This window comes from Hemitrygon akajei, chromosome 1, assembly GCF_048418815.1.
Source record: "Hemitrygon akajei chromosome 1, sHemAka1.3, whole genome shotgun sequence".
Taxonomy (NCBI): domain Eukaryota; kingdom Metazoa; phylum Chordata; class Chondrichthyes; order Myliobatiformes; family Dasyatidae; genus Hemitrygon; species Hemitrygon akajei.
In genome coordinates this window covers 123,596,779-123,619,404 of record NC_133124.1, presented here as the reverse complement: position 1 = coordinate 123,619,404, position 22,626 = coordinate 123,596,779, and the positions used below count along the sequence as shown (strand labels likewise).

Here is a 22,626-nt window from a genome sequence, read left to right as displayed (position 1 = left end):
TTCCCACTCCCTCCCCTTTCCCTTCCTCTTTCCTCAACAATGATTCCCCTCTCCCTGTCCCCTTCCCATTCTCGGCTCACAATAGAGGCCCATATCAGAATCAGGTTTATCATCACTCACATATGTCATGAATTTTGCTTTTTTCTGTGGCAGCAGTACAGTGCAAAACATAAAATTACTACAGTACCGTGCAAAAGTCTTTGGGACCACAGATATATATATCACACACCTCAGATTTTTGCACAGTACTATATAAAGATTTAAGAATTATGTAAAAATATAATTTGTGTTAAAGTTGCATGTTTAATGCATAGCTTTAATAAGTTAAAATATATTGTGAGATCAACTCATTAAAAGGTGGTTAAATTATTCATGCAAGTCATTAGTAGTCAATTTGTTATTTCTGCATTAAAATGGGAATTGAAAACAAAGCAGCGGAGTTCTCCATGGTAAATGAGTCTGAGTAATTTCCAACAGGCAGAAGATACTAAAACCTCTGGAACAGTTTCTATCCCACTGTTAACAGACTTTTGAATGCATCATCTCTTTTTAAGGATTTAGGTAGAAAAGACATTAATGAGAATCTTTTGAAAGTAAGTTTTCTCACCATAGACATCTCCAGCTGCTCTATCAACGTCCCTTTTAACTTCGGAGTTTCCCTCTGAACGTAGCAAAGTAGAACACTGGCCCTTCAGCCCATGACATTGCGCTGAACTAATTAGGCTTAATGACACCTAATCTCTTCTGCTTGCACATGCTCCATGTTCCTCCATTCTCTGCATATGAGCCCTGATGAAGGGTCTCAGCTCAAAACATCAGCTGTATTCCTTTCCTGACCTACTGAGTTCTTCAAGCATTTTGTATGTGCTACTCTGGATTTTCAGCATCTGCTATCCACCCTGCCCATAGCTCTCATAATATCTTCTGCCACATCTCCCATCAGCCCTCACAGTTCCAGATAAAACACACCTAGTCTGTCCAGCCTCTCCATATAGCATATGCCACACCAGGCATCCTGTCTTCTCCACTCTCCCTTCCGGCAGAAGATACCACCAGGCTCAAGAACAGCTTCTATGAGCTCACGGGAGGGACATACACACCTCTTCCAGGCAGCGTCAGAAATGAATTCCGAACTCTGACGCCCCGGTCTTTAAAGGCACCATGCTGACCAGTACACTACCACGGTACCCCATTGTTATTGCTTTACCTTGTTCTAGCCCAATGCACTGTGTAGCAATTAGATCTGAATAAACAATAAGCAATATCAGCCTTTCACTTTATCTCGGTACATGTAACAATAATAAACCAATATTATCGTTCTCGGTTCCAGGCAGCATGGCTGGTCAGCCTCTTCTACGTCCGCTCCAAACCTTCCATATCCTTCCTATACCTGCGGTGGCCAGAATGGAACGCAGCACAGCAGAGTGGCCAAACCAAAGCTGCAACATATCTTCCTGTATCTTGAACTCAGTGCCTCGACTGATAAAGACAAGCACGTCATATGCCTTGCTTGGCGTCATATCAATTCTTCTACACTCTCTCTAAAGCCTCAACATCCTTCCTGTAAAGGGGCAACCAGAAATGAATGCAATACTCAAAGATGCAGCTTAACTAGAGCTTTATAAAGCTGTAACATAACTTCCCAACTCTTGAACTCAGTTCCTCAACTAATAAAGGCAAGCATGCCATATGCCTTGAATACCAGCCCATCAACCTGTCTGGCCATTTTCAGGGTGCTATGGACTCAGTCCCCAAGATCTCTCTACATCCATTTCGATTTTAGTTTCACTGAAACCATCCGAATCAAAATCAGAGTCAAATTTATTATCACTGACGTAGGTCATGAAATTTGTTCTGAGCAGCAGTACAGTGCCAAACATAACATACGATAAATTACGAGGGGTGATTGATAAGTTTGTAGCCTAAGGTAGGAGTCAATTTTAGAAAACCTAGCACATTTTTTTTTCAACATAGCCCCCTCCTACATGTACACACTTAGTCCAGTGGTCGTGGAGCATACAGATCACTTCTTTGTAGAAGTGGTCCACAGCAGGGGTGATTGATAAGTTTGTGGCCTAAGGTAGAAGGAGATGAGCTATTAACTTCAAGCTTTCTGCATAATCACTCAAGGAGTTGAACTGCACATGCATATAATGAGAGTGTCTTGGACCTCCAAGTGGACCATAGCAGGGGTGATTGATAGGTTCGTGGCCTAAGGTAGAAGGAGATGAGTTATACAGCTCTCATTACATGCATGTGCAGATCAACTCTGAGTGATTATGCAGAAAGTTTGATGTTAATAACTCCTCTCCTTCTACCTCAGGCCATGAACTTATCAAGCACCCCTGCTGTGGACACTTCTGGAGATCCAAGACGCCGACTTCTACAAAGAAGGGATCCATATGCTCCACAACTGCTGGACTATGTGTAAATGTAGGAAAAATAAACGTGCTAAGTTTTCTAAAATTGACTCCTTCGACCTTAGGCCATGAACTTATCAATCACCCCTTGTACAATTTCATATATATATATATATAATTAATTAAGTAGTGCAAATCAAGTGCAAAAATAGTGAGGTAGTGTTCATGGGTTCATTGCGCATTCAGAAATCTGATGGCAGAGTGGAAGAGGCTGTTCCTCTATCATTGAGAGTGAATCTTCAGGTTCCTGAGTCTCCTCCCTGACATAATGATTCAAGGACATACCCTGGTATGGTGCTACCATTTTAAGACATCGCTTTTTCAAGGTGAACTCATTGATGAGAAGGCAAGTGCCCATGATGGAGCTGCCTGAGTTTACAACCCTCTGCAGTTTTTTCCGAGCATTGTCCCCTCCATACCAGACGATGATGCAACCAATCTGCATGGTATCCATGGCACATCTGCAGAAATCTGGTGACAAACCAGATCTCCTCAAACTCCTCATGAATATAGCTGCTGGTAAACATTTGCTTTAGGTTTTCTTACTCACATGGAAAAGTGGAAATGGAAAAGTTCTTCCACTTTTTCACCCCCTCCCCCTTAGTTACTGAGAAAAGTTGGTGCTGTTGAAATAGTGTTTTGTAGTTTGCTATTTTACTCCAGTTATGTCAAGTAAGGGATCTTGGGATATTGACTCTTCTCAATGGCATCAATATGTTGGGCCCAGGACAGATCTGAACCATCCGAAAACAAAGCGCACAGTGCAAGAATAGGACATCCACGCCTACGCCAATTAGATCCAAGCATCACAGCGCTGGAAATCCAATCTACTAACCATTCCACCCCTGTATCCACCCCTCACACCTGCCCTACATCAATGGCACCATCAGTAACATCCCTACATCAAGGAGATCATCACTGCCCAGAGGTTCAACAACTTCCACAAATGAGGATAGGTTGAGTGAGCGAGGGCATTTTCTCTTTGGAGAGGAGGATGATGAACGTGAGTTCATAGAGGTATACAAGATGAAAAGAGGGATGGATCAGGTGGATAACCAGAGACTCCCCCACCCCCCCAAGAGAAAGATGATGAAAACCAGGGGCATAACTTTAAGGTGATTGGAGGATAGAATAAGCGGGATATCAGAGTTGAATTTTTCACGGAAAGTGGTGGGTGTATGGAACACCCTCCCAGGGTGGCAGTACAGACAAATGCATTAGGGGCACTTAAGAAACTCTTAAACACCCCTCCATTTTTCTATTATCCAAGTACCTATTGCGGGAGGGAAGAGTTAGATTAATCTTGCAGTAGGTTAAAAGGGTAGCACAATACCATGGGTTGAAGGGTCTGTACTGTGCTGTACAATTCTTTAAATGCATATGAGAAAAGAGGTCACCTCTCAGTCTCCAAGTCTCTTCACTGTTTACATGGCTCAGTTCACAGACTATACGACGTGAGCAGGGGTAGGTGCAGAAACAGGAATGTTGTCATCATCAAAAAACAGCAGCAAACTCCAGCGTACTCAGCAGGAACCCATTCACTCCACCATGTGTCCATTACTTCCCCAGAGCCCACTGGGGAAGTCGAAAGCCCAAAGTCTGCGAGTCCACAAATTCGTTGGAGGTGGAAGCCAAAGAAAACGGCCTGTCCTGCGGGCGGTTAGAGGACAGTGCGTGTGCGTTGGGGGGGGGGGGGGGGGGCGGTAGGGCTTGTTTGTTGCTTGGTATGTCTGTTTCGTTGAGTTGTGTTGTTCTCCTGATCATGGCGAGCATGCTGTGCAGGCTCTGGGATGTCTGGAGACATTTGCGAGCTGCCCCCAGCACATCCTTAGGTTAGACCACAGAGCATAAGACCGAGGAGCAGAATCAGGCCATTCAGCCCATCGAGTCTGCTCTGCCATTCTCTCATGGCTTACGGTATTTATTATCCCTCTCTACCCCATTCTCCTGGCTTCTCCCCGTAACCTTTGATGCCCTTACCAGTCAAGAACCAATAAACCTCAGCTTTTCAAATATCCACAATGACTCGGCCTCCACAGCTGTCTATGGAAATGACTCACCGCCCTCTGACTAAAGGAATTCCTCCTCATCTCTGTTCTAAAGGGACATCCTCGTATTCTGAGACCGTGCCCTCTGGTCGTAGACCCACCCCCTCCCCACTACAATAAATATCACCTCCACGTCCACTCTGTTGAGTGGGTTGTTAATACATTTCACTGTACGTTTTGACGGACATGTGATAAATAAATCTAAGTTGCAATCTAAAAGATGTTGTTCTGCAAGTCACACACAGATGCTCAGGCCTGCAACCCTGGACACCTGACATAACTCGAGTAACACAGCAACGTGCACTGCACAGCTTCAACTTTTCAGAGCATTGGGAGGGGGGTGGCAAGCTGTAAAAAAAAGGAAGAAATGTGGGTCTACCAGTAGCAACGTCGTGTGTGTAGGAAAACCCAAAGAAAATGACTACCAAGGCCACCATCCCAAACTGAGTACAGTAAAACTCCATAGTCTCCACCGACCACGTATGATGGAAGAGATCCACTTCTACAGATACCCATGAGTCAGACGATTCACAACATTCACATGATACGGTAACCATGCTACCACAGTGTTGTCACTGACGCCATCAATCACAGAAGACTGATAAGGAAGAACAATTACTAAAAGATACACACACTGATACAGGAAACTGATACAGGACTTTGTGATATGGTGCAACTCAAACTACCTGCGTCTCAATATCACCAAGACCAAGGAGATGGTGGTGGACTTTAGGAGATCTAGGCCTCATATAGAGCCAGTGGTCATTAATGGAGAATGTGTGGAGCAGGTTAAGACCTACAAGTATCTGGGAGTACAGTTAGACGAGAAGCTAGACTGGACTGCCAACACAGATGCCTTGTGCAGGAAGGCACAGAGTCGACTGTACTTCCTTAAAAGGTTGGCGTCATTCAATGTCTGTAGTGAGATGCTGAAGATGTTCTATAGGTCAGTTGTGGAGAGCGCCCTCTTCTTTGTGGTGGCATGTTGGGGAGGAAGCATTAAGAAGAGGGACGCCTCACGTCTTAATAAGCTGGTAAGGAAGGCGGGCTCTGTCGTGGGCAAAGTACTGGAGAGTTTAACATCGGTAGCTGAGCGAAGGGCGCTGAGTAGGCTACGGTCAATTATGGATAACTCTGAACATCCTCTACATAGCACCATCCAGAGACAGAGAAGCAGTTTCAGCGACAGATTACTATCGATGCAATGCTCCTCAGACAGGATGAAGAGGTCAATACTCCCCAATGCCATTAGGCTTTACAATTCTACCGCCAGGACTTAAGAACTTTTTAAAAGCTATTATTAATGCTTTTTGAGATAGTGATTTAGATGCATATCATATTTTTTACTGAGTTAAGTATTGTATGTAATTAGTTTTGCTACAACAAGTGTATGGGACATTGGAAAAAAGTTGAATTTCCCCATGGGGATGAATAAAGTATCTATCTATCTATCTATCTACACACAAAACACTGAAGGAACTCAGGACTTGTTGAGTCCTAAAGAAGAAGGGTCTCGGCCCAAAACGTCGACTGCACTCTTCCATCGATGCTGCCTGGCCTGCTGAGATTCTCCAGCACTTTCTGTCTCATTGAGTGGACACTAGTTCTACCATTCAAGGAACAAATGTACGAAAGTACTTTCAAATTAATAATGTGATGGGAGCTCTTTCGTACGTACGGATGCATGAAAATCAGGCATTCATAGTCCGAAGAAGGCCTGTATTTTTTTTATTAAACAAAATATACTTTATTCAAAAATAAAATTATATACAATAAACTATTCAATGACTTTCAATCCTTTACAACTGTTTCCATTGCTGAAGAAGGCCTGTATTTGAAAATCCCACTAGTTCAAATGACCTGCTCACTGGGTAGTATTTCTCTTTAGGGACACCTGGTTTTGTTCCTGGTGCTCCCTTTAAAGTCACTGAGATTGCCTTTCTGAAACTCTGAAACACAACAAGGCCCCTTTCCAGAACACTGAAACACACCAGGGCACCCTTTCTGAAAGCCTAAAACCTGGTCCCCATTCCCTGCGCTCTATTAAACAGGAAATACACCAGGGCCCCATTTTTTCTGCTTCAACATAACTAACCCTGCTCCATTTCTCTCAAGACTCACTTGAAGTCTCTATTTTCCATGCTCCCTTAAACTTACCAGGTTCACTGGAAAATGATTATATTTCTGAGTAATGTTTTAAAAAACGCTCTGGAGTATTAATGTGAAAAATGACCAAGTCCAGAAAGTCTGTCAGTCAGACAACACCAAATGCTTCGCTAATGGAGTTTAATGGGTTTGTGGGCTAACCAATTCCAGACTATAAAGATAATTCCCTGCATTTCCTGATCCCTATTCCTCCCTCACATTATCTGCATTCTCATGACTAGGCAACAGTTCCTGGCATATTTGCTTCTTTCCTTCCAAAAATCTAAAATTACTGGAATGATACTGACTGTCTTTGTGGGAGGCACCAGAGAAAGGAAGCAGATGGTTGCCTCTCTGACTGGAAGCCTATGACTAGTGTTTGCTACAGGGAGCGATGCTGAGCCCATCGTTATCAATGGTCTGGATGATAACGTGGTAAACTGGATCAGTAAGTTTGCAGATTGCACTGAGCTTTGGCTTGTAGTGAACAGTGAGAAAGGCGGTCACAGCTTGCAGCAGGCTCTGGACCAGCTGGAAAATGGGCTAAAAAACAATGGTAGATGGAATTCGACTAAGACAAGTGTGAAGTGTTGCATTTTGGGGGAACAAACTAGGGGCGATCCTACACAGTGAACAGTAGAAATTGAGGGAATACAGATACACATGGTGTCTCAGTAGATAGGGTCATAAGGAGAACTCATGGCATATTAGCTTTCATAAATCAGGGTACGGAATACAGGACTTGGGATGTTATTGAGGTTGAGTAAGATGTTGTTGAAGCCTCATTTGGAGCAATGGGTGCCTTTCCAATCGCCTACCTATAGTAAAGCTATCGATTAGATTGAAAGGGTACAGAGAAAATTCACAACCATGTTGCCGGGACTTTAGAACCCGAGTTGTAGGGAAGGGTTGAATATATTAGGACTTTATTTCATGGAGTATGGGAGAATGAGGGGAGATTTGACAGAGCTATACGTGAGGGGTAAAGAAAGGGCAAGTGCAAGCAGGCTTTTTCCACTGACGTAGGGTGAGACTAGAACTAGAGGTCATAGGTTGAGAGTGAAAGGTGACATGTTTAAGGGCAACACAAGGGGGGGAGCTTCTTCACTCAGAGGGTGGTGAGAATCTGGAATGAGCTGCCAGTGGAAGTGGTGCAAAATTAACAGAAGCTTGGGCAAGTACGTGGCTGGGATGGGGTATAAGACCATAAGACATAGCTGCAGAATTAACTCTGCTATTCTACCATGGCTGATTTGTTATCCCTCTCAATCCCATTCTCACGCCCCCTTCCCCACAACCTTACTAATCGAGAAGCTATCAACCTCTGCTTCAAATGACTTGGCCTCCACACAGCCTTTGGCAATAAATTTCACAGATTCACCATTCCCTGCTGAAAGAAATTCCTCTTCATCTCTGCTCTCAAGGGTATTCTGAGGCTGTGCCCTCTGGTCCTAGACTCTCCCATGATAGGAAACATCCTCTCCACATCCACTCTACCTAGGCCTTTCAATATTCAATAGGTTTCAATGAGATCCCCACTCGTTCATTTGAAGCCCAGTGAGTTCTGATGAAGGGTCTCGGCCTGAAACATTGACTTTTTGTTCCTCTCCATAGATACTGCCTGTTCTGCAGAGTTCCTCAAACATTTTGTAAGTGTAAATTGGGATTTCCAGCATCTGCAGAATCTCTTGTATTTAGAAATGGCACTTCCCTTTCTAGAGCTGAATGCACATGCTAAATCACTAACCTCGTTAACAAACATAGATGATGTGTGACATCTAATTATTTTAACCAAATCTATGTGAACGTAACATACTCCATGCATTTTATTGCACATGTGCATAAAAGCAGAGGAAACTGCTTTACAAATGCTGCCAATATCATGGGTTAATGGAACCAGTTTAAATACTGAGCTAGTTTCTTCAGCTCTCAAATCCAATAACTTCACTCGGTCTAAGATCTTATTCACTTGCCTGAGGGATGAGATTTGCTATCTACCATTCAATTCACAGTTCTTTGGCCAAGTTAATTTATTTTGATGTGACATTTGGTGCTGACGTTTCAGCTCTTCGGCCGACCAATATTGAGTTTTTTTTGAACGGGGGGTGTGGGGGTACTTTAACCAGGAAGTGTATTATTCCAGCACAAACAAGAGAAAATCTGCAGCTGCTGGAAATCCGAGCAACACACACAAATTGCTGGAGGAACCAAGCAGGCCAGGCAGCGTCTAGGAAAAGAGTACAGTCAACGTTTCTGGCTTGAGTTCCTCCAGCATTTTGTGTGTGCTGCAGTGTATTACCGTAGATTCCGGACTACAGAGCGCACCTGATTAAAAGCTGCTGGCTCTAATTTTAGAAATAAAATCAATTTTTTAATTGTAAAGGCCGCACCGGATTTTAGGCCGCACCGGATTTTCGGCCGCAGGTGTCCCACGTTGTAATATGAGATATTTACACAGAAAGATATTACACGTGAGGATTTTTTTAACTTTTAATTAAATCCATATGGTAACAAAAACAAATACATATTGCAAATGCTTTTTTTCGAACCGTGCCCGTACGCGGCTACTTTTAAATATACGTTGCGTATACTTCTTTACTGAACAACATTCCAATATCTCCTAACGACTGGTAAAAAATATATATATTGCAGCCTACCAGGAAAAGTTATTGATCACCTTTAACTTAAAAGCAGCGTTCGCTCAGATCCAAAGCCGCTCGCGTAATGCGCTCCCTCCCTCCGTCCCGTTTCATCGCAAACCGGCATTTTCCCACAAGACACCGCGAAACCGGGTGTGACGTCATAGCATCCCGCGATGTAGTACAGAAAACAAATATAGTTAAAACTCTTCTAACTTTAACTAGAAAATGAATTACTAAGCGAAAATATTATAAACTAAGTAACTGCCATAAGGCAGCACAATGCTTCGAGTGTTTTCCATGTTGATGAGGGTGAGTACAAATGACTGATTTACAATAATTTAATTGTGAAAGTGCGCTTGATTTATCGTACAATTTCATTGGACCTCTGAACTACTCATCAATTTTATTGGTCTACTGTTATGAGGCAAAATGTTTACGAGGCAGCATGAAAAAAAACCATGTATTAGCCGTTCTGGATTATAGGCCGCAAAGTTCAAAGCTGTTCAAAATGTGGGAAAAAAGTAGCGGCTTATAATCCGGAATCTACGGTAATCAAATTACTTTGCTGTCATCAACATCTCAGCAATGAATGGGTGCAACTGAATGAGACAGCCAGGTAGTAATTTAATAACCAAATGGTCTTCCTATCCACGGTGTATAAAGCAATGATAAAAGTGCTGGAAATCCAGAGTAACACACACAAAATGCCGGAGGAAGTCAGCAGGTCAGGCAGCATCTATGAAGAGGAATAAACCGTCGATGTTTTGGGCTGAGACCCTTCACCAAGGCTGGAAAGGCAGGAGGAAGAAACCTGAATGAGAAGATGGAGGGAAGGGAAGGAATACAAGCTGGAAGGTCATAGGTGAGACCTGATGAGGGGGAAGGCAGGTTCTCAACAACCCAAAACTATGCACTCAGAAAAACAAATTATTTAAAGTCATTACATTTCCAACCTGATTTTCCACTCAACGTAACAATTAAGATTCGCTGATTTATTACTGCTACATCGAAATTCAGTGAAATGCATTGTTTGCGTTGACAACCAACACACCCAAGGATGTCCTGGGACCAGTCCACAAGTGTCGCCACAGAACATACCCAGCAACAAAGAAACGGAGGCGAAACAGCCCTATTCCTCCCCGTTCAGTCCCTTATTTACTTATTTTACTCGGAAATACAGCACAGTAACCGGCCCTTCCGGCCCAACGTCACCCGATTACACCCACGTGACCAATTAGTCTACTAACCCATACGTCTTGGAATGTGGGAAGAAATCAGGGCACTTTGAGAATGTACAAAATTCTTACATACAGCGGCAGGTCACTAACACTGTAAAACCGCTACACTACTGTTCCCCCTCTACAGCTATCGATGTGCTGTGGTAATTTAACCCCCAATATCTGGGTAGCAAGCAGGATCCAAAAATGTGGAATCCTTAATGTTCAGTCTGATACACAGTTGGCCTCAGGACTGCATCTTTGATGAGCAAAAATAATAAATTACTCCTCAAACCGTTACATTGTGGGAGGAATTCATTCAGCCCCATGAGCCTACACTGGCTCCTGGTAGAGCAATCCGCCAGTCCCAATCCTTGCAGCTCCCCCAGTGCTTGCAAATTATTCCTTAGTTTCTGAAATACCTGACTTATCCTGTTTTTTCCACCTCGACTGGTAAGAAGTCTGAGTCATTATTGTCTGTGTAAATCTGGTACTTTTTTCCTCTTACATCTCTCTTACATATTTGGCAATTTTAAATCTGTTTCCCGTTGGTCTCTGAATCATCAGCTGATAGTATGTACGTGTCATTATATACTACCTTGAGACTCTTGGAGGCATTTACAGGAAAAACAACAGAATTTATGCAGAACTGTACATGAACAAAAATGGCAAACAATTAATCTGCAAAGGAAGACAAATTGTGCAAATAAATAATTACTGAAAACGCAAGTTGTAGAGACCGTGAAAGTGAGTCCAGAGGTTTGGAATCAGATCAGAGTTGAAGTAAGTGAACGCTGGTTCAGGAGCTTGAAGTTATCTGAAGCAATCATGATCTTGTTCATTTTCATCAAATCTCTTCTTGACCAGTTTTGTTCTGGGGTCAAAGCCAAAGTCAAAAGTCGAGTTTATTGTCATAGGCACAAATGTACGTTTATACACAGGTTCAATGAGAACCTTACTTGCAGCAGCTTCACGGGCACCTAGCAATACGAGACTCACAAGACAGGAGGCACAACATTCACAAGAAAAACATAAATTAAAATCAAGGTTGAGAATTGAAATGAAGATGGGACCGGAGAGAGGCGACGTGTTGCCGGCAGCTGAAAGGAATACAGTTCCAAGATCTGACAATGACTCCAACATCCACAGAAAGTGGTGGACACTCCCCTGAGCACATTTACAAGGAGTGCTGCCGTAAGAAAGCAGTGTCCATCACTCAGGAACCCCACCATCCAGGCCATGCTATCATTGAGCAGGAGGTCCAAAAGCCTTAGATCCCACACCCCATAGTTCAGGGACTCTTACTACCCTACAACCACCACGCTCTGAACCGACGTGGATAACTTTACTCGCCTCAGCTCTGAACTGATTCCACAATATGCAAACTCACTTTCAAGGACTCCACATGTTCTCATTATTATTTACTTTTTAAATATTTGCACAATTTGTCTTCCTTTGCACATTGGTTGTTTGTCAAACATTGTTTATGTATGGTTTCTCATAAATCCTATTGTATTTGTCTAGTTTCCTATAAATACCTGCAAGAAAATGAATCCAGTATAAGGTGACGTAGATTCAGTTTGCACTTTATTAGGTCCCTCATGTATCCAATAAAGAGACCACTGAGTTCATGGTCCTCTGCTGCTGTAGCCCATCCACTTCAAGATTTAACGTATTGTGCATCAGTTGAGGGTCTGAGTTCAAGAGCCACAAAGTAACATTGCAAGTCAATAAGTCCTTGGCTAGACCACAATTGGACTATTGCATTCAGTTCTGATCGCCTCATTATAGGAAGGACGTGGAAGTTTTGGAGAGGGTGCAGAGGAGATTTACTGCCTGAACTAAAGGCTGAGAGAGTTAGGGCTTTACTATCTGGAATGTACAAGATAAGATGCATAGACCAAATGCACAGCCACAGACTTTTCCTGGGGGGCGGAAATGGCTAATATGAAGGGGGGTAGTTTTAAGGTGATTTGAGGGAAGTATAGTGGGGGATGTCAGAGGCAGGTTGTTTTTTTTTAAACAGAGCATGGTGAAGGCGTGGAATGCCCTGCCGGGAGAGTGGCAGAGGCTGCTAGTTGTGGTGGCAGAAGCAGATGCATTAGGAACATTTAAGGAACTCTTAGATAGGTAGTACATGGATAATAAAAAAAAAATGGAGGTTCTGTAGGGAGGATAGAGTTAAATCTCCTTGAGTAGGTTAAAAGGTTGGCACAACATCGTGGGCTGAAGGGCCTGTACTGTGCTACGTTCTATAACATGTTCCAAGTTATTTTACTGCCAACTGGGAGATTTAGTAATTAGTGCAGCTATAATTTAATGTTGCAGTACTGATCATGAATGAATACAGTATTCAGTCGGAGACAGCATTGCAAATTACCAATGAGCTTACACACTGTGAATTAAGGAACAATCATAATGTTTGGGATTTGTTAAACGGTAGAGTGAAAGCTTTGCTTTGTGTATCTGTAATTGGCAAAAAGTGAAGAAATGGTTTAAAGTAACCGCTATAGTATCAGAATTATTATCACTGGCATATGTCAATAAATTTGTTGTTTTGTGACAGCCGTATATTGCCATACATAATCATAAAAACAAAATGACAGTAAGTATATATAAAATACTACATTAAATAAGTAGTGCAGAATGAAGGGAAAAGAGATGGAGGTAGAACAAGTAATTCAAATTCAGCAAATCTACAAAATTCAAAGTAAATTATCAAAGTACATACACGTCGTCATAGACAACCCTGAGATTAGTTTTCTTGCAGGCATTCACAGTAGATACAAAAAACACAACAGAATCAATGAAAGACCATGCCTAACAGAACGGACAAACACCCGATGTTCAAAAGACAACAGAGCAAACACAAATGAGAAAAAAAATGAAATAATAATTATTATAATAATAATAATAAAAAAGCTATAAGTATTGAGAACATGAAATGAAGAGTCCTTGAAAGTGAGTTCATAGGTTGTGAAATCAGTTCAGAGTTGAAATCCCCTCTGGTTCAAGAGCCTGATGCTTGAGGGGTAATAACTGCTCCTGAACCTGGTGGTGTGGGTCCTGAGGTGCTTGGACCTTCCTCCTGATGGCAGCAGTGAGAAGAGAGCATGGCCTGGATAGTGGGGGTCCCTCCTGATGGATCCCGTTTTCCCGCGACAGCGCTCCATATAGATGTGCTTAGTGGTGGGGAGGGCATTGGTGTTTCCATACCAGTCCATGATGCAACCAGTGCTCTCTGCTACACATCTACAGAAGCTTGTCAAAGTTTTAGACGTCACGTCAAATCCCCGCAAACTCCTAAGGAAGTAGAGGTGCTGCTGTGCTTTCTTCATAATTGCCCTTACACACTGTGCCCAGGACAGGTCCTCCGAAATAATAACACTGAGGAGTTTAAAGTTGCTGACCCTCTCTACCTCTGATCTTCCGATCAGAACTGGCTCATGGATCTCTGGTTTCCTCCTTCTGAAGTCAATAATCAGCTCCTTGGTCTTGCTGACATTGAGTCAGAAGTTGTTGAAGTACCACTCAGCCACATTTTCAATCTCTCTCCCATATGCTGATTGTTCTCCACCTTTGACTCAGCCGACGACAGTGGTGTCGTCAGCAAACTGAAATACTACATTGGAACTTAACATACAGTGAAATGAGTTGTCAGCGTTAACAACGAGCACACCCAACAGTGTGCTGGGGCAGCCCACAAGTGTCACCACATATGCTGGCACTAACATAGCATGCCCACAAAGTTGGGCAGAATAACACAGAACACAAGCAGCAACAAAACGACAACAGCAAAACGAGCTGCTTCCTCCCACACAGACGGACAGACCTCCAAGTGGAGAACACTGAGCAGGAACTTGAATATTGATGGAACGCTTCAGGGAAAATTCAAAAACCATGTGCACCCCTAACACAAGCAGCATACTTTAAAACTTGTTAGTTCAAGGTTCTCTTTATTTTAACAATATTTTTACTTGCTGTCCAATTGTGACAATTTTGGTATATACTGGTCTAATTTTCAGAAGACCCCAAGGTATTGAGGTAACACCCACAAAACGCTGAAAGAACTCAGCAAGTCAGTCAGCGTTTATGGAAAGGAATCAACAGTCGACAGTTCAGACTGAAACCCTTCATCGGGACCGGAGAGAAAGGGGGCAGGAGCCAGAATAAGACAGCAAGGGAGGGGGGAAAGAGCACAAGCTGGCAGGCGATAGGTGAGGCCAAATGAGGGAGCAGGTGGGTGGGGACAGGGAATGAAGGAAGAAGCTGGAGGTGATAGGTGGAAAAGATAAGGGGCCGAAGAAGGAATCTTACAGGAGAGGAGAGTGGACCATCGGAGATAAAGAGGGAAGAGGGGCACCAGAGAGAGGTGATGGGTGGATGAGAAGAGAAAGGGCAGAGGGGAGCCAGAAAGAGGAATGGAAAATCAGAGAAGGTGGAGTGGGGAGAAATTACTGGAAGTTAGAGAAATCAATGTTCATTCCGTCAGGTGGGTAGCTGCCCTGACAGAGTACGAGGTGCTGCTCCTCCAACGTGACCTGTTGAGTTCCTCCAGCATACTGTGTGTATTGTTCTGGATTTCCAGCGTCTGCAGAATTTCTTGTATTTATGAGGCAATAAGCAATTGCTTTTCTTTAAATGGACCACTTGTACAATGGATGGTATATGTAAGGAGATCAATGTATTTTTAACACTTGTTTGTACAAAAAGCGAGAATAACCAGCCAATAACTGCCAGTCTCCTGGTACCATCTCCTCTTTGTAGCAAGTCATCGAGTCAGAATGATACAGCACAGAAACTGGTCCTTTGGCTACCTACTTCATGCTGAACTATTACTCTGCCTAGTCCCATCGACCTGCACCATAGCCCTCCATACCCCTCCTATACAGCTACGTATTCAAACTTCTCTTAAATGATAAAAATCAAACCCGCAACTTCCACTGGCAGCTCATTTCAAAATCTAACCACCCTCAGAGCAAAGAAGTTCCACCCTCATGACCCCTTATAATATTTCACCTATCACACTTAACCTGTGACCTCCAGTTCCAGTCTCACGCACCTCAATGGAAAAAGTCTGCTGGCATTTACCCAACCTATACCCCTCATCATGTTGTATACAATTAAGCAGGCGTGTTTTTAACTAACGTTCTGTGCCAACTGCTGGCTGGCGTCTGTTCGCACCTGTCCTCAGCATGCCCTATACAACCTTGAATCATTACACTTGTCCGACTGAACAGGAAGCATTTGAGTATTTCAATTATTATTTAATCCCATAAGACAATTGCTGGGAAATGTTATTTTAACCACTGAATGCAACACTGACCAATTTTTGTTACTAAGCGTGTCCTCTCCCAGACAGTGACAAGTTTCTTCACCTCCACCATAGAGCCCACAACTCATTACAACCCAACGCAGGTTCCCCTTGATCGAGCCAAATAGTCCATAGAGCGCGAGTTTGTAATCCGGCGGGAACACAGGATGTTTGGGAATGGTGAGGGTGGAGCACATTGGGAGGGGTGTGGGACTGATGGCAAAGAAGGAGTGCCGGGGGGGTGGGGGGGGATGGTGCAAGTGCAGACACATCCAGCCCTGAGACACCAGGCAAAATCATTCGATTCCAAACAATTGGTTTATAGATCATTACAGAACGTCCCTCTGGTGCTTCCCGCTCTCTCCTCTCCCCCTTCTCCTTTTTCCCAACTACGTTTCCTCTCTCCCTTCCCCCTTCCCACTCTCCGTCCACAATAAAGACCCATATCAGAATCTGATTTATCATCACTCACACGTCATGAAATTGTGGGGGGTTCTTTTGCGGCAGCAGTACAGTGTAACACATAGTATTACTACAGTACTGTGCTAAAGTCTTAGGCACCCTAGCTGTAGACATGTGCCCAAGACTTTTACACAGTACCATTTGTCACCCAAGACAAAGAGTTGTGGATAGCAACTGGTACAAGAGATCAGAATTTATTCCAATAGCTCCCAAAAGCCTTTGCAAGAAGCAGTCATTTACACAAATTGTCACTGCATTGTTCCACTGTGACCAGTAAAGTCTCCTGAAACCACTTGAAGATAGGGTGACTGAGCTCGGGCTTTTCTCTCTGGAGAGGAGGAGGATCTGAGGTGGCTTGATAGAGCTTTACAAGATGATAACAGGCATGGGTCATGTGGGCAACAAAAGACCTTTTTCCGAAGGTAGAAATGGTTATCTTCCGTGGGGGGCATAATTTTAAAGAAGGAGGTATAGGGGTAAGTGGGTGGTGGGTGTGTGGAGCACCCTGCCAGGGATAGTGATGGAGGTGGATACATTAGGGCCATTCAATGGACTCATAAATAAGCATGTCGATGACAGAAAAATGAAGGGCTATATGAGAGGGATGGGTTAGATTGATCTTCGAGTAGGTCACATCATGGACCAAGGGGTCTGCACTATGCTGTAAGGTTCTATGTTCAAAAACATTATTACTTCCAAGTCTCTAATTTCAGCTTGTACCCGCTGGTATTTGAAACTTCCATCTTATAAAATAATTTTCACGCAACAGCTGCATTCATTCCCTGCATAATTCTGAAGATAACCGAAACGTCACACGTCTCCAACTTCAGAATTCCGTGGGGGCAACAGGTGGAATGGGCAAATTAACACCAAACACGGCTGTAGAGATTTCCTCACTCCCACCCCTCCCCCTCCCATCTCCGCCACCGCATCAAGAGCTCTCACAATCACAGTTACAATGGCACATCAGTAGAACGGTCTCAGGATCTCATGGCCTCCTGTAAATGTTAGAATATTAAGACCAAGGAATGGGGCTTGTTTGCTTTGTTGCGTGTTCTGTTTTTTGTTCTGGGTACGCCGGCATATGCAACCACACTTGTGGGCTGCCCCAGCACATCCTTGAGTTACGTTGGTCGTTAAAGCAAACAGCACATTTCACTGTATGTTTCGATGTACATGTGATAAATAAATCTTATTCTCAAACTGGTCTTTCCAGGACAAAACTTCCCCATTTCTGCCACTGGGGAAACGTCCCTTAAACTTCAGCCACTGTTTTGCAACATCATTTAATTCATTTCATTAATTCCATCACTTGCAGGTTTTATAGTATTTGAATCACTCCAGCCTAGTTAATATTTACTGAAAAATGAAACATAACACAAGTTCTGACAAAGTGTCTTGGCCTGAAACGTTGATTGTTTATTCCTCTCCACAGATGCTGCCTGACCTGCTGAGTTTCTCCAGCAGTTTAGACCATAAGACGTAAGAGCAGAATTAGGCCATTCAGCCCATCAAATCTGTCCATCGGCTTGCCAGTCCATCGTGACTGATTTATTTTCCCTCTCAACCCCATTCTCCTGCATTAAACTTACTCCAAACTACCTGCCACTCCACCTATATTTGTATCACCCACAAACTTAGCCACCATCAAACTCATGGACCCATACATGTAAAGAGCCTGTCCCAACACCAACCTCTGCAGAATACCGCTAATTACTACTAAAGCCCCCCCCCCTTTATTCCCCCTGTGTTTGTTGCTCTAGATTTCCAGCATCTGCAGAACCTCTTGTGTAGCACATGCTGTGACCAGGGTATCTTTAAAATCTCAACAGTACTTCAGCAGTCAACAGGGACAGCACAGAAGAGTGAACTCCATCCATTTAAACATCAGTTCAATAAATGCAAGCGTGGCTATGTTCCAGAGGCAGATTTGTTTATGGGATGCTACAGCAAGAAAGTCAAGCTGACAGGACAGACCAACGAATCGTCCTAATTGCCCATGCTCAAGTAGTCATAGAGCACAAGGGCACAGAAACAGGCCGTTCAACACATCTAACCACCACCGAACGATTGTTCTACCTGGTTCAACCAACACTCAGATCACAGCCCTCCACAACCCCGCCCCCCCCCATCTATGCACTTACCCAAACTTGTCTTAAATGCTGAAATCAAGCCATTCTGCTGGCAGCTCACTCCACTCTCACAACCCTTTGAGCGAAGAAATTCCCTTAAACATTTCACTTTTCACCCTTAACCCATGACCCCTAGTTCTAGTCTCACCCAATCTCAGTGGAAAAAGCCTGTTTTGCATTATTTATCCTAAGTATACTTTTTATAAGCCTCTATCAAATCTTCCCTTATTCTCCTACGTTCCAGGGAACAAAGTCCTAATCTATTCCAACTTTCCCTATAACTCAGGACCTCAAGTCCCTGCAGCATCTGTGTAAATTATCTAAATTATAAGGCCGTTCATCCCATTGTGTCTCTGCCAGCTCCTGGAAAGAAATGACCAGTTCAGTCCCATGAATACACATGCAGGTAATGCTGGGCAGTTTAAAACAGACGTGGTCCGCTCTTCGTGTACCAGTATGGCTGCATGTGCTCAATTCCAATATTAGATGGGGTGGCAGGTTGTGAGTGAGTGTGCATCCTCCCCATTTTGGCACAATGTGTGTAATCATTGGGAGTCCACTGTTCTGAGGGGAGAAACTTTGATCAACATTCCTTGGTGTTTAGAAGAATGGAGGTGATCTAATCAAAATGGACAAGATCCTGAAGGGGCATGGTTATGTTCTCACTGCTGAGGGAATTTCAAGATCAAGATTCAGAGACAGTCATTGAAAACTGAGAGACAGAACACAGCACAGTACAGCTCTCCAGCCCACCGCCTTAGGCCAACCCATTTAACTACTTCAAGATCAGTGTAACCCACATAACCCTGCATTGTTCTTTCACCTCTGTGCCTACCACCATCCATGACAGGGTGATCCACAGACCCACCGTCCTCTCTATAAAAAAACTGCCTCTAACAAACCCCCCCCTACCTTCCTCCCAACATCTTGAGGTTATGCCCCCTGATATTAGCCACAAGCTTCTCGCAGAGGGTGGGGAAGCCTCAGGAGTTCCCTACACCAGGTGACTGTGGTGTCCCGATCACTGGGGTGATCAAAGAGGAAGCTGACACATTGTCACAAGATTGAGGAATTGAGGTTGATGGAGAACTGAGGTGGCAAGGCTCTGGGGCCAAGTGGCCATGACAATACAGAATACCTGGGCAGGCTTGAGGGGCCGAATAGTCTTGTGTTTTTATGTAAAAGCATGTGATTTGTTTGTATCCCCTAATAGTCTCCACATCATTTCAGTTATGACCACAGGCTATTTCTACACCATGACGGCAGGTACGAGCAAACATCAGGGATGGAGCATTGTGTGTCATATTCAATACTATTACCCTCACACTCTTCCTTCCTCAGACTCCTTCCCTCTCCCGTAGGCCAGGCAAGCTAATCGTTATGCAACATTCACACGATCAGGAATCAGCTATCTCAAACTGTGTGAAATATGCAACACGTGCTTTCTCACACCATGAAAGCAACTAGCCCTCAGTGAATTCTGCGCCAGAATGGTGAGTTCTCCCGATCAATGCACAACAGGCGAGCTCGCAACACGCAATCGGCAGCCGAAGGAGAGGAGACAGGTTAACAATTCTACTGGGAGCCTTCATTAGTGCAATGTGGCCTGTGCTTTCGCAGACTACCACCAAACCTTTAAACACGGAATTAGCAGGAGATTGCTTGCACTAGCAGCCCCGGAACAGTCGCCCGGGCGTCCTTTACCGAACACTTCCCGCACGCTGTGTACTCCCAGTATTCGCATCGATTTAGATATCTAACGTGAAACTTCCCAGTTCAGCTCACGCCGGCTCGCACCGAGACTGAGAGAAAAAAATCACATTGCTTTGTGCGCGACGGGCAGTGATAGGTAATGAACTTAAAACAACGCAGGAACGGATTCACTCTGTGTGTCACAGGGACGGCGATACCCCGGCCCAAGGGTGTGGGGGTGCGTGGGGCATTTTCGCGGCTGCTGTTACACAAAAGTAGCGTTTAAGACCCGCCAGCCGAATTATAAATTAACAGGCTGGGTACTGGGGCGAAATCAGTTGCACACGGGAGCACGTCCAACGTTAGACCGATGCACGAAAGCTTGGACATAATCGTTGAATGCACGACCGCCCATTCCACAGCGCTGTGACCCCGAACACTCCGCTGCCGCAGCCTGGTAAATATCAAGAGGGCGGGAGACGGAGAAACACGCCCCGGAATTTGCAAACAAACCCCTCCACCCTCAAGATACGGGGCAGCGGGCTGCACGAACGTCCAGGGCTTCCCCGGCAACTCCAAGGGCAGGAACTCGGCGCACGCCGGCTGGCAGCGGTTTCAACCCCCGGTGACCGATTTCACAGCCGCCGCTGAAAACGAGCAGATGTGAACTGGAGAGCTGACAGGCATCGCCAGCCTCGGAACCCCCGAGAGCCGATTCTGTTGTTACTGGTGTAGAATGGAGGAGGTGGGGGCGGGGGGTGGGGGGTAAAAGGCTCCGTTGCAAACCCCAGCCCGTTCTGTGAAGTCGCTCCACACGTTTCGCGGGGTTTGCAACACCTTCTTCTGCTGTACTCCCTGGACTTTCTACACACACCCAGCCGGTGCGCTTAGCACGGAGAGAGGGGGAGAGCGTCGCGTCCATCCCCTCGCCTTGCTCAGTGTTCCAGCCTGAAGCCGTGACTTACCCGTGCCGCTGGATGCAGTTCGCTCTCCTCTCTGAAACCCGTCTCCCCCAGACCGGCTCCTCTCTTCCTCTACTTTCCCCACAGTGCATCCAGTTCAGTGGAAACAGCGAGGAGACTGCCTGACGTCACCCCGAAGCTGCATGTGTGGCCAATGGGGGAGTCACTGGAGACGTTTGAGGAAAATATTTTAGCGCAGAGAAGTCTAAAAGCATTAGCGCCGTGTCACCGCTCCCAGCGGTTCATTAACCCGGACACCGACCAAACGCGACAGGAACACTTAGAAACCAGGCGGCTTCTAGTGCTTAAAGTGTAAGATTGAGGCCAGTTCTAGCGGGTGGGTGGGTGGGTGGGTGGGTGGGCGCGGAGACAATGATTTAGAGGGTCGAGCAGCATCTGTAGCGGAGCAAAATAATTGTCAACATTTTCCCGCCCGCTGCTTGACCCGTTGAGTTGCTTCAGGTTCTGGCATTGGCAGTCCTTAAGGCATAGGGGCAGAATTTGGCTGTTTAGCCCATCAAGCCTGCCCCGCCATTCATTCATGGCTAATTTATTTTACCTCTCAACCCTATTCTCCGGCCTTCTTCCCGTAACCCTTGACGACTTTACGAATCAAGAACCTATCAACACCGAATTTAAATATATCCAATGACTTGGCCTCAGTAGCCATCGGTGGCAATGAATGCTACAGATTCATCACCCTCGAGCTAAAGAAATTCCTGCTCATCTCTGTTCTTTTCTGAGGTTGTGTCCTGGACTCTCCCACATGTTTTTACACAGATATCTAAGAGTCTCTTGTAATATATAAAATCGGAGGACCATGGGGGAGGGAAGGGTTAGATTGATCTTGGAGTATATTAAAGGGCGGGCACAACATCGAGGTGTACTGTTCTTGTCACGGTGTGCGCTGACAGGCGACTGAACCCCATGTAGAGACAGAAGCTAGAGCTTATTCATAGGAGTTCCAACTGAACATTGTTGGCTTGACCGAGTGACATCACAAGATGAATCACTCTCGAAACACAAGGATCCCATAATAAATGCTAATCGGGAGTCCGCTTTAAATAATCACAGTACATGCCTGTCAAAATAAACTTGACAAGATTAAACAGAAAACACAAAAGTTTAACGACTCAACGTAGATAAAGCATCAATTAACTGATGCAGGTACACAGGCCCACAATAGTCCAAAGTTCTGTGTTCTATTGAAAACATCCTCTCCATGTCCACTCTATCTAGTCCTTTCAATATTCCGTAGATTTCAATGAGAATCCTCACCCTATTCTTCTAAACTCCAGCCCAGAGTCATCAAATGCTCCTCATATATTAATCCTTTCATTCCTGGGATCATTCTTATAAACCTCCTATGCGCCCTCTCCAATGCCAACACCTCCTTTCTTCGATATGAGGTCCAAAACTGCCCACAATACTCCAAATGTGGCTTTATAAAGCCTCAGCATTACATCCTTGTTTTTATATTCTAGTCCTCTCAAAATGAATGTTAACATTGCATTTGCCTTCCTTACTACCGACTCACCTGCAAGTTAACCTTTAGGATTAACCACTTGGATTCCCAAGTCCCTTTGCACCTC

At 44.5% G+C, this 22,626-nt stretch overlaps 1 protein-coding gene across 5 annotated transcripts in view; it reads right to left on the bottom strand.

The window, feature by feature from the left end:
• The window catches only part of LOC140730596 (neurocalcin-delta), a 323,285-nt gene extending 302,094 nt beyond the window's left edge, over positions 1–21,191 (bottom strand). For 2 of the 5 annotated variants that reach the window (XM_073051282.1, XM_073051290.1), the window contains exon 1: positions 21,038–21,191. The gene's annotated coding sequence lies outside the window, so the exon portion shown is untranslated. The remainder of the gene's footprint in view (positions 1–21,037) is intronic. The other 3 variants (XM_073051273.1, XM_073051309.1, XM_073051299.1) reach the window with 2 other exon arrangements.
• Between the last annotated feature and the right edge of the window lie 1,435 nt (positions 21,192–22,626).